Source organism: Thunnus thynnus, chromosome 15, assembly GCF_963924715.1.
Source record: "Thunnus thynnus chromosome 15, fThuThy2.1, whole genome shotgun sequence".
NCBI classification, from domain to species: Eukaryota; Metazoa; Chordata; class Actinopteri; order Scombriformes; family Scombridae; genus Thunnus; species Thunnus thynnus.
Window position 1 is genome coordinate 18,320,443 of NC_089531.1, and position 14,136 is coordinate 18,334,578.

Genomic DNA, 14,136 nt, shown 5'->3' on the forward strand with positions numbered 1-14,136 from the left:
ATGATCAAACACCACACTTACTTTCCCTGATTAGACCTCTCTTGAGGAGTGTGTAGGTGTAAAGGTATCAGGCTTGATTGACATCTTCCGCACTCTCCTCTTCAGACTCTTAAGGTGGGACAACTTGCAACAATTTCAGTCATTGATTTTGGTAACCTCATGTTAACTGAGCTGATTTCTAATCAGCCAGTATGACTGAAAACACCTGGGTGCATCTGTTGAGGGTCTTTTACCAAACTACCACTGACATAACTTAAATAAGTTAGACAAACATACTGTATAACCTCCCAGAAGAAGTAAAACTGAAAGAAATTAGTGAGACGGCATTTTAGTACAGGTTGACAAAGATAGAAATTGCTTTTCACTCACTCACTCATTTTACTCAATGGCCTTGTTTGCTTTTCATCCCAACATCCTGAACCTGTAAGACAGTTGTGTCCTCCTGCTCTTTATCCATTTGTGTTTAGTTATCAAATCACCGTAATGTGTTGTGTGGTTTATTTCAGTTGGTCTTGTACATACACAGTAGATAGCCAGTGGATGGTGAATTGATGGAAATATCAGGAACATACCCATCTGTCTTCTTGTACATTTCAAGGTGAGTTCCCTCTCCTGAATATATTCTTTTAGCCATTAAGATTCTGAATGCCATGTAGCTAAACCCTGCCGTATACATCCATGCATTAAACAGAAAAATGACGCCAATGCGGAAGTGACTTGAACCTGTATTCTCTCTAATGACCAGCAGGGGGCGACTCCACTGGCTCCAAAAAGAAGTCCAATTGTATAGAAGCGTATGAGAAAATGACTCTACTTCTCACCTGATTTATTACCCCAGTAAACACTTTCCTAACGAGTTAATGGTCTCAATCCTTAGTTTCAAGTCTTCTTCAATACAGCGTGACGTTCATTTTGTAAATTATGGTCCAATTTAGAGTAAAATAGACGATAAAGCAGCATATGCTTTAGGGCGTAGCTACCTTGTGATTGACAGGTCGCAACTATGGCGACAACAATGATCTGGTAAGGTATCAATGGCGTCACCAAATTCACAGAATACAGGCGTAGCTGCCGCTATTTCACAGTGTATTTTCAGTTCATGAAAGTTAATTGTAACATTTTGGTCGCCTAAAAAGTCTTGTTCAGCGTTTGGTTGTGATAAAATACCCTCCAAGGAGTCGGCTGTTCAGTTTTTCCGGTAAGTACATTTTGTTTTAATGGTTTTAGGCCTGTTTTTCGCTAGCGAAAATTAGCATTAGCATCAGCATTATCACAGTAAATGCACCGTACCAACTAAGCTAGCATCTAACGCTAAGGTCAGCTCCACACTCTCATCCAAATCATACATCCATGGTCCAAATATGTACACTTCTGGCTCCAAAATTCAAAGATGGTGATGGTCAAATCGCTAAACTCGAGGCTTCAAAACGGCAGTCGACAAACCGATGGGTGACGTCACCGTGACTACGTCCATTTATTTATTTATTTTTACACAGTTTATGCGTAACGTTGTAAAATAACCTGCAGTTGTTGTCAAATAAAACATCCCTTGAAGTCAAATAGAGGAATAATATCCCACAAATGTTGCAGAACAATTTAGACTAAATCTTAATAGTGCTCAGACATGTAGGTTACTGTTAACCATTGCAGCTTTGCCAGATTTACTCACTAGTATACTAAAACATTTACTTACAGCCACTCAATAATGGATGAGACTTAGCAGTTCTTAACAAATCTTAGCGTCACCTCATTGTCTGGTGTAAGAAACAACTGCATTTTGTCACATCAGTTTCATTCTTGTACAGTAGCTTGGTGCTAGAATGGATGTGGTAGCAGACTATGCAATATCAAAAATATTGTTTAAAAAATATCATAGAGAGTGTTACATTTTTTCTTTGAATATTTTGTTTTTTTGTGTGTTTATAGTATATTAGATTATGTGAAGTAATCTGTTTGTCTGCTCACAAATTTACATCATGTTTTAAAAAATATATATCTGCCAGACTGGTGTCTTGCAAGCTTCTCTGCAGTTTTTTTTAATGGATTTGTGTCACAGTGCATATCTCATTAGATGAACCAAACAAAAGTCTTTTGATCAAAAATACAAAATTGTCATTAGGAAGTTCCACTGCCAAGCACCCCTACAAAGGCCAATCCAAGTCATCCCTCTTCTTTATCCCGAGGGGAAATTTCCTAGTTGACAGTCTGCAGTGTTTTCATGTTTTCCTAGCTCATAAAACATGCATTCTCCACCGCCATGCATGGAACACGCCCTGTTGAAGAAACGTTCCTCTACTTGTTGGTATGCATGGAATTCGCAGGACTGTGACTCCAGATTCTGAAACCAATTATTCAAATAGCTGCCACTGTAACTGGCAGGGCAAGCGTGTCGAGAACAAGGGGGAGAAGCATCTCAGAGATTCATAATAAAACGGTCCCTGCTGTATAGCGGAGTTACTTGTCTGCGCCATTTTGAGATAGAGTCTGTTGTCCTTGAGTTGGAGTTTTGCAGTCAGTCATGTGTGAGATGACTCTGAACTAAGGTGTTGATCTGGGATAAATGAAAGTCTATTCTAGCTTTCACTTCTAGTGCATGTGTCTGCGCGCCAAGAGGATCACAGTAAAGCCTTTTCTTGCTGCAGTTTTTATGTTCAAGGATGTGGAACGTGATACTAAATCAACTGACTTAACATAATGTCCCATTTTGACTTAATAGTGAATTTCTGACAGTATGGATGGATAAATGGACTAACCTTTCCATCTCCCCTCCACACGCACACTCTAGAAATTTTAATCAAACAGTGCAGAAAAGTGTGATCAAGAGTAGTTATAAGAAAAAACAATGAGTTACCATGAAAGTGACATGAAGTTGATTAATCATCCATCAGGCCGTTCAGTTATCTGCTCAGTCTGTAAACAACTCACAAAAGATGTGCACGGATATTCCATCAGCGAGCGTGACCATCTGAGCTATGAAATATGAGAGCGTCAGAAATATAAGTTTTCATTTATCTTGTTCTGAATACCTAGCGTTTAAAATTCATGGAGCATCTTGTGGTGTATTGTCAGAATTTTGGTGAGGGATGTCCTCAGGCCACCCCATTAATCTCTATTAAACAGGGACATGTCAGCCAGCTCTGTGTGTGTATGTGTGTGTGTGCGTGTGTGCGTGTGCATGTGCGTGTGGATTAGATGATGCATTTGTGAGTCTTTCCAGAATTGAATATCAGGTGTTTGAAAGTACAGTTGCTTCAAACTTGTTCGTTCTGTATCAAGACGAAAGAACTTGCTATAGTAAAATTCACACATTTGCACTACCTGAAAGCTGTCTTCTGTTGCGAAATCACTCAGCGTGGTCATTGAATCTACTATCACAATATAAAATTTCATCTCTAATTGCTCAAGTACCAACATCTGCATAATTATTTCACTGTGTGCCCTTCATACCAGACAAGTATGTTCCAATTAGTGGTGATATATTGGCTTGACATCTCGTTTAGTGAGGACAGGCAGATTGCAGGGCCATGATTGAAAGCTTAATGAATGATTCATAATCTGAAATGAAATGGACATTTTCATTTGGGGTGTCTGCAACAATCATTAGCTGGACACGTATTTCTACATTTGAAAAAAACAAAACAATGTCAATTTAGAAGTGATGATTGATTGTACCTGGGAACGTCTGTAGGTACTGTTAGAATATGAAACCATACTACGTGCTAATTAAGAAACAAAATTTCACAACCTTTCATTGACAATTATATTATAGTTTCCTTGTCTGACATTTAAAGATTTTCATTTGGTGTATGTGCTGCTCCACACTGTTTGTACCTCATACCTCATATTATTTCTAGTTCGCTACCGTCTGGGTGTTGGAGGAAAGTTTTCAGCAGAGAGGGATGTTGTCTTGTGCGAAACAAACAGATGGGACGACAACTTGACCTACTTCTTCATCTGGACCACTCGGAATAGAAAAGAAGGATGACTAGAGGAGAGGGAAAATAGAGCTGTGTGATAGAGTTCATTGTGTGGATGAACAAAGTGCATAAAATACAGGTATTTGTTTTGATTTGCAACACTTAGCTATTTTTTTTTATTTTAAAATGTTGTCAATTTTTCACACTTTCTGCACTTTAAGTGTGGCAAACTCTACTTTCCTGTTTTCTTGATCCATTTATTCATGTGAAAAAGAATTAGGAACCAGATATATCTGGCTTCACAGGTCAAAACGTAGGTCACGTTAAATCAACCAGCAATAACAAGACCCTTCCCTTATTGTGTTCCTGATGGAGTGAAGATGTCCGATTTGGGAAAATCTTTGATATAAAGGATGTGCTTGTCAGAGATAGAGAGAGAGAGATAGAGAGAGAGAGAGACCTAGATATCCCAGCAATCCTCCAGAGCCATTCCCAGCTCCTTTGTGTGTTGTGTGCCTGGAGCTGCTTGGCCTTGTGATAAATGACCTGTGTTTTAAAAAAGCCAAGAGGGTCAGCTCTGCTGTATCAACCATGACGGCTTTATGCTATAACCCTTGTGTTGTCTTACTCTATTACTACTACATACCCACTATGTTTAACAGCAGAGAAAACCCCTCAAATGATCTTTTTTCAACTTGAAATTTGATGACTTTTCCTAGAGTGACTCCCAACATTAGGAAAGTGAAACATTGCCTTTGTTTGTATTTCCATGAAAGCTGTACACCACCAGGGTACAAAGATTGCCTCAGGGTCCCCTGACCCGGCAGTTATAAAATCATTCACACACCACAAACACCACACATACACACACACACACTCTAGTTGAACTCAGACAAAACTAAAACTTTCTTGTGCATGTGCATCCCCCTTCACAACCCCGCACGAGACTCAAGTTCACAGACAAAATGAAAACAATTTCAGGCAAATTAAACAAAATTTAAGACAAAATAAACATTTATTGAAAGCATTGTTTACTAGTGGGGAATGCAGTCAGAGGATATAAAGGTGCAGCAGATGACAGCACCCCCGGTTACTTCCTTGCTGAGGCCATGAGTGCACATTTCAGTGCCCAAGAGGTTGTAGATCTGATTTTTTTCAGATGCCAAGGAGGAACAAGAGGGCAATGATTTAGAAGAGGAGGAGGTATCTGAAGAAAAACATGGATAAGAATACAAACCAGAGTACAATGCATCATCTTCAGATGAAGAAGAAATCCTCCAAGGCATTTTTGTCAAAGAACAGCAAAATAATATGGTCCATGTCACCATATGACAGCTAGAGCCGGATGGCAGCACAAAATGTCATAATCATGACCTCAGGGCCCGCAAGACATGCAGTTGCCCATGCCCAGGACATCACCTCAACATTCTACATGTTCATCACACCAGCCATTGAAAAAATCATCCTTGAGATGACAAATTTGGAAGGTTTTCGTAAATATGGAGACACCTTGAAAAGGATGAATGAAATTGACCTGCGTGCCTACATAGGGCTGCTTATCTTAGCGGGTGTGTATAGGTCCCGAGGCAAGGCTACATCTAGTCTCTGGGATGTAGAGAGTGGAAGGCCACGATGCTACTGAAAGTCTTTCACATTTTCTCAAGAATGCTACAATTTGATAACCGTGAGTTAAGACCTGCAAGACGTGAGAGACAAACTGGCGGCCGTGAGAGAGGTCTGGGAGAAGTGTGTCGGCCATACCTCTACAACCCTGGGCCTGAAGTAACAGTGGATGAGCAACTGGTTCTATTCAGAGGTAAATTTTATTTTCACATCTGTAATGTAAGTGATTTTCACATGTTTTGCCATAATATCATTGATTTATGTGTTTTTTGTGACACTAATTACTAATAACAATCTCTTTTGTTAAAAGGTCGCTGTCCTTTCTGGCAGTTTATGCCCAGCAAGCCAGCAGAGTATGGCTTCATGATATGGGTGGACTATGATGCACAATCCAGCTTCGCTTGGAAGACGCAAATCTACACAGGGAATCCAACCCATGGAGGTCCAGAGAAGAACCAGGGGATGCAGGTTGTGCTTGATGTGACAGATGGACTGAGGGGGTACAGTGTCACGTGTGACAGTTTCTTCACCTCTTATGAACTCAGCCAGCAGCTCCTGAAGAGGAGGATCACCATAGTTAGTACAGTTAAAAAGAACAAGCCTGAGCTCCCCCATGCACTCCTCGCAACAAGGGGGAGAGAGGCCTTCTCATCAGTTTGCCTTCACACACCACCACCACCACCACCACTCTAGTTTCTTACCTCCCAAACAGGAACAAGATTGTGGTCCTCCTGAGCACACTGCACAAACGGCTGAGGTCAGTGGTCATGAGGACAGGAAGCCAGCCATCATCCTGGACTACAACCACAACAAAGGAGGCGTAGACAACCTGGACAAGGTGTTTGGAACTTCAAGCTGCAAGAGGATGACTACCCGCTGGCTCCTGGTCATCATCCATAACATCATTGATGTGTCCTCATCAACCATACCTGGATGTCTGATAAGCTGAACAAGAGGAGGGTGTTCCTGGAGCAGCTGGGAAAGACACTTGTAACCCCACATATTCAAAGAAGGGAGCGCCTCCCCATCACAGCAGCCTCTGCAGCGCTTATGAAAGCTGTTTAGGGGGCTGAATCTTGTCCTGATCCACCTGAGGCTGCAGCTGGGGCAGGCAAGAGGAGGAGATGCCAATTCTGCTCCCCAAAGGACTGTAAAACAAATACTATGTGCTGCACATGTGAGAAATACATCTGCAAAGTCCATGCACACACACACTTGCATACGGTCCTACATGTGCTAATTAGAGTTGATTGATTTTTGTTTTGTGCCTGTTATTTTATTGTATTCTTATTTATTGTCGTTTATATGCCTTCTTGGTGGGGGCAATGGTTCAAAAAATGACTAGTATTTTGTAGTTGAATTCCTCATTGTACAGTATATAAGAATATGTCACTATGTTGTCACAAAAGACTGTTATTGTTTCCCTTCAATAAAATTAATTCAAAACTACTTTCTGCACATTTCTGCTGCTTTCTTGGGCTATACAAGTTCTATATCTTGCTAAAAAATAATGTCTACACCAATGCAGTACCTTTAGCAATAATAATAATAAACCTCTACTTTAGTAAAGAAAACAATTATGACAGGTCTTTTGTAATAAAAACGAGTGGTGAGTCTTTCTGCACTGTGAAGAGGGAAAACCCAGATATTCACAGAGTTTATGATGAATGACAGGTTGTTTCTTCATGCAAATTAGATTTGTGGTTTAAAATTCAATTAAGCTGCTTTATTTTAGGGGTTTAGTGAAGGTGGGTCATTTTGAGCCTCAGGACAAGTGGAGTATACAGACTGTTAAGACTACACTAATGAAGATGGAGGAAATCGGTCGTGTTAGAGGAGAGGTGGAAATCATATAGTGATTAGTACTTGCTATGCAAACGTTATTTTATGATGCCCATTTTCTGATAGCAGGCCATACCCTACAGACTGAATCCATCTGGAAAAAATGTTTGCAGATGGGATATTTCATTAGCACTGCATATGCTGACATCATCATCTTTAGGATTATTAAAAAATACAGTTGACACCGTCATCTTTAAAACGTTGAAGACCTGCATCCTGCGTTGCACTTTCAATGTGAACATCCATACTTCAGCAAAGTTATTGCTTCTTCCTCATGGTGTGGTGGGCAGTGTGGAGTGATGCAGCCACGGTTCACACCTGCATCCACACGGTGATCGTAACAAGGCAATCCTTAGGCCCTGTGCCATGTCCATCCACCTCCTGAATTGGAAAAAAAAAAACACATTACACTCCTATTTATGCTTTTGTTCAGACGCTTTTTAAGCAAACCCCCTTGACGCTGATTGTAATTGTGCATGTGGTATAATTGCGTAGGTCAAACTGTAGGCTGTGTGCCTTCGTTTTTGAAATACAGTTGCAGCTGATGACTTGAAAGGCTTTCATATTTTTCCCACATGTGGAGAACAGTTACCCCCTGGCAGCATACATTGTTCTCTCCCCACACCTGTTAAACAATACCATGAATTGTGTTGCAAACTATTGCAATAATTGCCTGTTTTTTGGGGGGTTTTTTGGACCTCTGGCTGTGGGTGAAGGTAATCCTAGTACACAGAGACATGAATAAAAATGTGTATCCCTGCTCAGAGGAGGTGCAGGTAATGGGCTAATATACACAAGTCAACAACAGCAGGGGGCAAGTACAGCTGCTACAGAATGGGCTGCCCTCTGCAGTTCAGGACCATGGACAGTTCTTTGTCCTGGTGCTGAATTTCTGCTGAATTCAAGTGGCAGAGCATTCAACGTTTCCCAGATATTTTATGAAATTACAATGGAAAGAGTTAAAGCCATAATCATCATAGTCACGTGTATACATTCTCCCCTACTTCCATGGCTGGATTAAGTTCCCTCTCACATGAAAGTGATCTTATTTTCCCGAGACCCCCTCAAACAAGGACTCCTGTCTGAACCTTCCATCACATAGTGGTACATTTTGTTTACATGCTTTGCTAGGTGGCACTGTTCATTAGAAATTCCTCCATCAAAGCCAATGCAAAAAGTCCCAGTCGTTTTGAGTGTATTCATGTCTGATATAGATTCTGAATATTTAAATATTCTTTATTGATCCTAGTGGGAATTCGCTTTTCATTCTCAGGTTGAGATGCATACAGCCAGCTATTATTTCAAGGATACTTCGGCAGGTACGGCTGCCTGTGGGAACAATCTCACCATCCTCGAAGATAAATATTTATAACGCGCCTCTAAAAATAGTGTTTTTCTTTTTGATGTGACTGCTGCATGACGTGCAACATAACAAAGCTATACACATGTATACAACCCTATATATTTTAACTGGCCTGCTCCATGCATGTCTGAAACGTCGTCTGCCTCCTATAACATAAAAGCCCAGTAAATCACCCTTGGCTGTCAAGCCGCTGATGAGTCTGCCCTGCATAAAGCCTATGCAGCCTTTCAACCAAGCTGTTGTATCCCTCTCCTCCTCCCTCTCCTCCTCCTCCTCCCCTCCCTCCCTCGTTTCCTCTCCTCCTCCACATTCACTGCTCCCTCTTGCGCGCACGGTGAGCAGCAGCAGCAGCAGCAGCAGTAACGGCTTCGGCGCTCCTCTGACGCACCATCGGAGATGAGCATCCCGGTCCCATAGGCTGTCAAGACAGACTCTCTCGACATCTCCCCCTCGGACCTCTTCGGTCAAGCTTTCAACATCAACTCTATTTGTTTTTTAGTCCGCTATCCGCATCCCTTCGTTGTGTCATAATTTGTCAGATTCAGCACTGCGTTTGGCTGGGATGCCCATGAGTTGCCATCTCTTGGCTGGGAATTTACTTCGGAGGTGAATTTGTATCCAACTGTCAACAAGAGTGATTGACTCCTGTCTACACTCGCGGTGGTCTTCATGTTTCGGGGGCATCCTTTAGGACATTCTTGTGCTTTTCAGATAAGTGGTTGAAATTAAAAGGTGAAAAGGGGGGTTTGCATTAGAGGGGCTGTTTTGACAGGAGATCGTTTGGATGACGGACACCGAGAGGCAATAGCTTTTCCTCTGCAACGCGAATCTCTGCGCCCTTGGAATATTCTTACACAGGCACTGTTATAGAGTAGAAATATTGTCTCAGTTTGCAATCATAATCCATACATCGAGTTTTGCCCACTGCAGGGGCTGCTGCGGCTTTCGTGTCTGCTCTGTTCTGAAATACGATTTCCTTGACGGGCGGGCGTCTGAACATCCCGGACGAGCCGGAATTTGCGATGCCCAAACAGTGAGGGTACGGCGGGATCTCATTTGGTCACCCTGCACGGTAGCATGGCTCCAGCCCGGAGGGACTGCAGCGGCTGGGAGATGTTCCTCCCGACGGGATGCCTGCTCCTCTCTGTTTTGCTATTTCACCCTGCTCTGGCCAAGGTGTGCAACGACCGCACCAAACATGGACAGGACAACAGCTGGTTCTCCAGGGACGGGGAAAATTTGCCCATCATGGTTCTTATGCCCATGAACGAGTCGGCCCTGATGAGCAGCATCAGCCAGGGGATCGAGCCCGCGGTCCAACTGGCCATCCAGCACATACGGGAGTCCAGGAAGTACTCGTTCTCACTCATCACCAAAATCTATGACACCGAGGTAAACATACAGACTAAATCCCTCCACTAAGCTGCTGCTGCTGCTTCTGGTTGGCGTGTTTCAAACAGTTGTATATGGTTTGTGTGTGCCTGTGTGTGTGTGTGTGTGTGTGTGTGTGTGTGCGTGCGCGTTTGTGTATCTGCGCACGTGTGTGTGTGTGTGTGACGCGCGCACTGCCCCGCAGCGCTCCACACACACTGTGCGTCCAAGGGGAAACGCTGGATTCTGTTATGTTTGGTATCTGCGCAGCCTCGTTGCTGGAGAGCGTGTTTTCATTGCGCAAAAGTCAACTGCTGTCGCCTTTTTTTCGCATTAATGCCTGTTTCCCAGCTTCGTCTGTTTCGCAGCTGTCGCCTGTCGTTGACAGTGCATTTTAAATGTAACCTGACATCATGGCACTGCATCACCCCGGCACTCCAGAGGAACACTATATTGAACGTCCTAATGGTTACTGCAATTACCGGATGAAACAGAATGACAGAGTGATACAAATGTCATTCATCGCCTCAGACGAATTGATTTTAATTTCCATTCGGTCTTTTTTTTTTGTACCATCGTCACTTTATAAAATGTGTCTATGACTTAAGCTGGCTTAAAGATTTTCAGTCACGAATCATTCTATCTTTTAACTATTAAAGGCTTGTTCTCGTGGTGCCTGAAGATGGCGGTAATGGATGTACGATTTCTTCGGACTCCTTGCACTCATGAAAGGAGCTGAATCTCACGGCATTCAAGTTGCAAATTAAGATCTGTTTATCTGATAACAATAACAACAATAATATACCACTCCAGTTGAGGTCCTCTTGAAGTTTAGTCATTGTTAAATCTCTGACAATGTAGGCGTATTCTCTATAATTTGTTTACACTTGAATTATTTGAATCAGTGCTTTTACAGTGGCCTTCTAGGCTTTAGTGATTTACAAGCTTTTGATGACACAATGCAATTGAGGGAAATAAAGCTGCTGCATCATACATTTGCCATGCCAACGCATAAGGAAGGTGATGGTTTGACAGACAAGTTTAACAAAAAGACCAATGCTCTAATCTGACTTTAGATTAGTTTACTCTACTTATAATTTGCTTTAGGCTCTTTTTCTACATGTGATTCAACTGTCTCCTTAAAACTGTAAATCATCTGTGTCTTAGATTGTAGTATTTCTTTCAGTTCTCCTGTCCGGCACTTATTCAGTAAACTATATATGAACAGGTGTGTACGTTGGAAGAGCACACAAATCTCTGTTGACAGAGGTAAGCCCTCACAGGCAGCCTGCGCTCAGACCACGGGATTAATATGCTCTTATGAGAGTTATGATTTTTCTCCTTCTATTCCCCGGGAGAGAAAGATGAGCTGGAAGCAAGAGGTCAGTGGGCCAGCCTGACATCCGCTCGCTGGGAATGTCTGATAGTGATGCTTTCTAATACTGGCAATCAATGGGAACGCGTGAGAACAGTGTTTGATGACTTTGTGGTCAAAGGCTAAACTATTACGTTGTGTCACTGCCTATCCCGTGGTATTTGACATTTGTTTTGTATACAGGCCATCTGAAAATCCAAAGCTCTGATCCTGTTTTTGGAAATGTCAAAATAAAATATCCCATGCCTTCACTAAAACCCTCAGTTTTCCCCTCAATAGCAAATGCATGACTTTGCTCAATGCACAGATACATGCTGAAATATAGAGAGAACACTGTTTTAATTGTCCTATTATTGGAAGACTTTTGTAGACATCTACTTTATACTAGGTGAATTGCCCAGAGACGTCCTGTTAGCTTTGTGTTCAATAACTAAGAAAAAAACACCCTGACAATAGCTTAGAGTGTATTTACAAGCTATTGGAAATCATGTGGCACGGCTAGGCATGGTTAAAGTCAATATGGGAGCACCGAGAGCGCCAAATGACAATATATTACTGCATCTGAATATAGTTATTATATATTTACAGAGAATAATAAAGAAACAGAGACTCTAGCGAGAGAAACATGATTTCAATAACATCTTAAGATATGAGAAACTCCTATTGTTTGTTCATATCGTATTAAGTAGTCTGAGGTGTTGTTTCTCAACACTCATGAGCATTTATAGGTGGATAAGACCTTTGCCCGGGACAGGCTTATTGCTGTAGTGTTGACTATATTGCTATTGCAGCCACTGACATGTTTATAAGAGCAATAATGGGATGTAAGTGATGGCTGTGCTATTAACAATTTACCTTATGTGTGTTCATTATCTGTTTATTGCCATATAATCTTTCACTTACACATGAATAAAAGTGCTGAACACACACACACACACACACACACACACACACACACACACACATGCGCGCACGCACACATGCATGCACACAGCTTCCCCACATACCACATGCTTATGTCAGAAAACAATACATGCATCAGTGCATTCGTTGCAGCTTGCAGCAGGCCAAGTGCGTGCTCATGTGGTGTTTGTACGTGTGTGTGTGTATGAGTGGGCACTGGGATTTAGCCTGGCAGATGTAAGTAATCAGTCCCTGAGCAGAGGCTCTTTATCCCTTTATCCCTTGTCGGTGAAGCCATGGGTAGACTGAGCAGGCCCAGTCCATCCCCTGGTGGTGGTGTGGAGCTGGGTGGTGGTGCTGATGATGGGGATGGTAAGGCACTAGAGGGGTGTCCCACAGTAAAAGGCCTGGGAGTTGAGGACGTGTTGCTAGACTGAGAGAATTGGAGAATTGAAGCAGTTGCTGGAAGTGGAGCAGATGTCCTGATGTGGAATGCCTGGAGATGAGGATCTAGTCCGGGCTGGTGTGAAACCGGTCTGATCAGGCCGGGGCTGGACTCTTAAGACATTTCAACAACGCAGGCATTGTAGCAGGCTGAGGCAGTTGCAGATGAGAATACATCTTTGCTTTAAAAACCAGAGAATCGCAAGGTAGAAAAGAAGCAGGATGGATTATATCAACTGGGGAGGCTTAGTGCTGGAGCTGGAGTTGGTCCTCCACTGCAGCTCTAGATGTGTGAGTGTGGGTTTTAGTGTAACCGAGGACTGATACTGTAACTCTGCAGGCTTAGAGGATCAAAGCTTTGGAGAGGACAGGAAGCACTGGAAGAGGATGGAAGGGAGACTTTGGGCAGCGAGAGCATTCTAGGCTAAGCTACGCTAGTTCACCAGCTTATAGGATGTGTGACAGGCCCTTGAGAGGAGCCACTCATGGAAAGATCACTTTTTTAGCAGGATAGTTAACAATGTATTTTGAAGAGTTGTAGTTTTGAATTCATGCTATGGCAAACCATATCAGACAATAGTTACAAACATAAACCTCCCACATCCAACAGGAAAAGGATGTTGTCATACCCTTTGGAATTTTACAATTAAAAAATATTTTAGAGAAATGTAATTTTGTGAAAACATGGATTAGGATATCAGTGAAGTGTATTCATACATACTCTTGATCCCATTAAAGCATGGTAGTCCTATTTACAGTCAGTATAGTCCAGTAGAAGTTAGACTCTGTGGTGGGATTTCTTGTGTGGTGGCGTCTGTTTATCTTGGGACTAAGAAACTGAGCTGCATTTGTGAAACAGACCTGACATGTCAGAGATTGAGGGAAATGAGGAGAGAAGAAGAAGAAAATCTAAATCCTTTCATTAGGCCTCCAGAAAGAATTAGGAGATTGATACAACTTTTTCAAAAAAATCAAGTTTGAACTAATTAAAACTTACACGTAATTTGTTTGAATTAATTAAACCACAACCCACATAGTTTAAATGGAAAATATGTTGAAGAATTTTGCTCATTTGCGGTACGTCAACAGCTTCAACCTTATCCACAATTCTTCCACTTATTGTGTCAAATCTAAAAGAAATCTTCCACACAGTACATCTCAGATGGTTTGGTGTCATATTTATCTGTTCAGCATGTCTCACTAGCTTCCTCCATTTGAATGACAGCACAGTTTATGGCAACCTCCTGATGGATTACATAGCCTGTTGCACTTATACACTATGAATTTTGAGTTCGGCT

General features: G+C 42.1%; 1 protein-coding gene and 1 pseudogene across 1 annotated transcript in view; both read left to right on the forward strand.

Annotated features, from left to right (window-relative positions):
- Window positions 1-260: 260 nt before the first annotated feature.
- Window positions 261-14,136, forward strand: part of gabbr2 (gamma-aminobutyric acid (GABA) B receptor, 2) — a 194,025-nt gene continuing 180,149 nt past the window's right edge. Inside the window, exon 1 of the mRNA XM_067613227.1 lies at window positions 261-1,198. The gene's annotated coding sequence lies outside the window, so the exon portion shown is untranslated. The remainder of the gene's footprint in view (window positions 1,199-14,136) is intronic.
- LOC137198643 (piggyBac transposable element-derived protein 4-like) lies at window positions 5,287-6,631 on the forward strand (annotated as a pseudogene).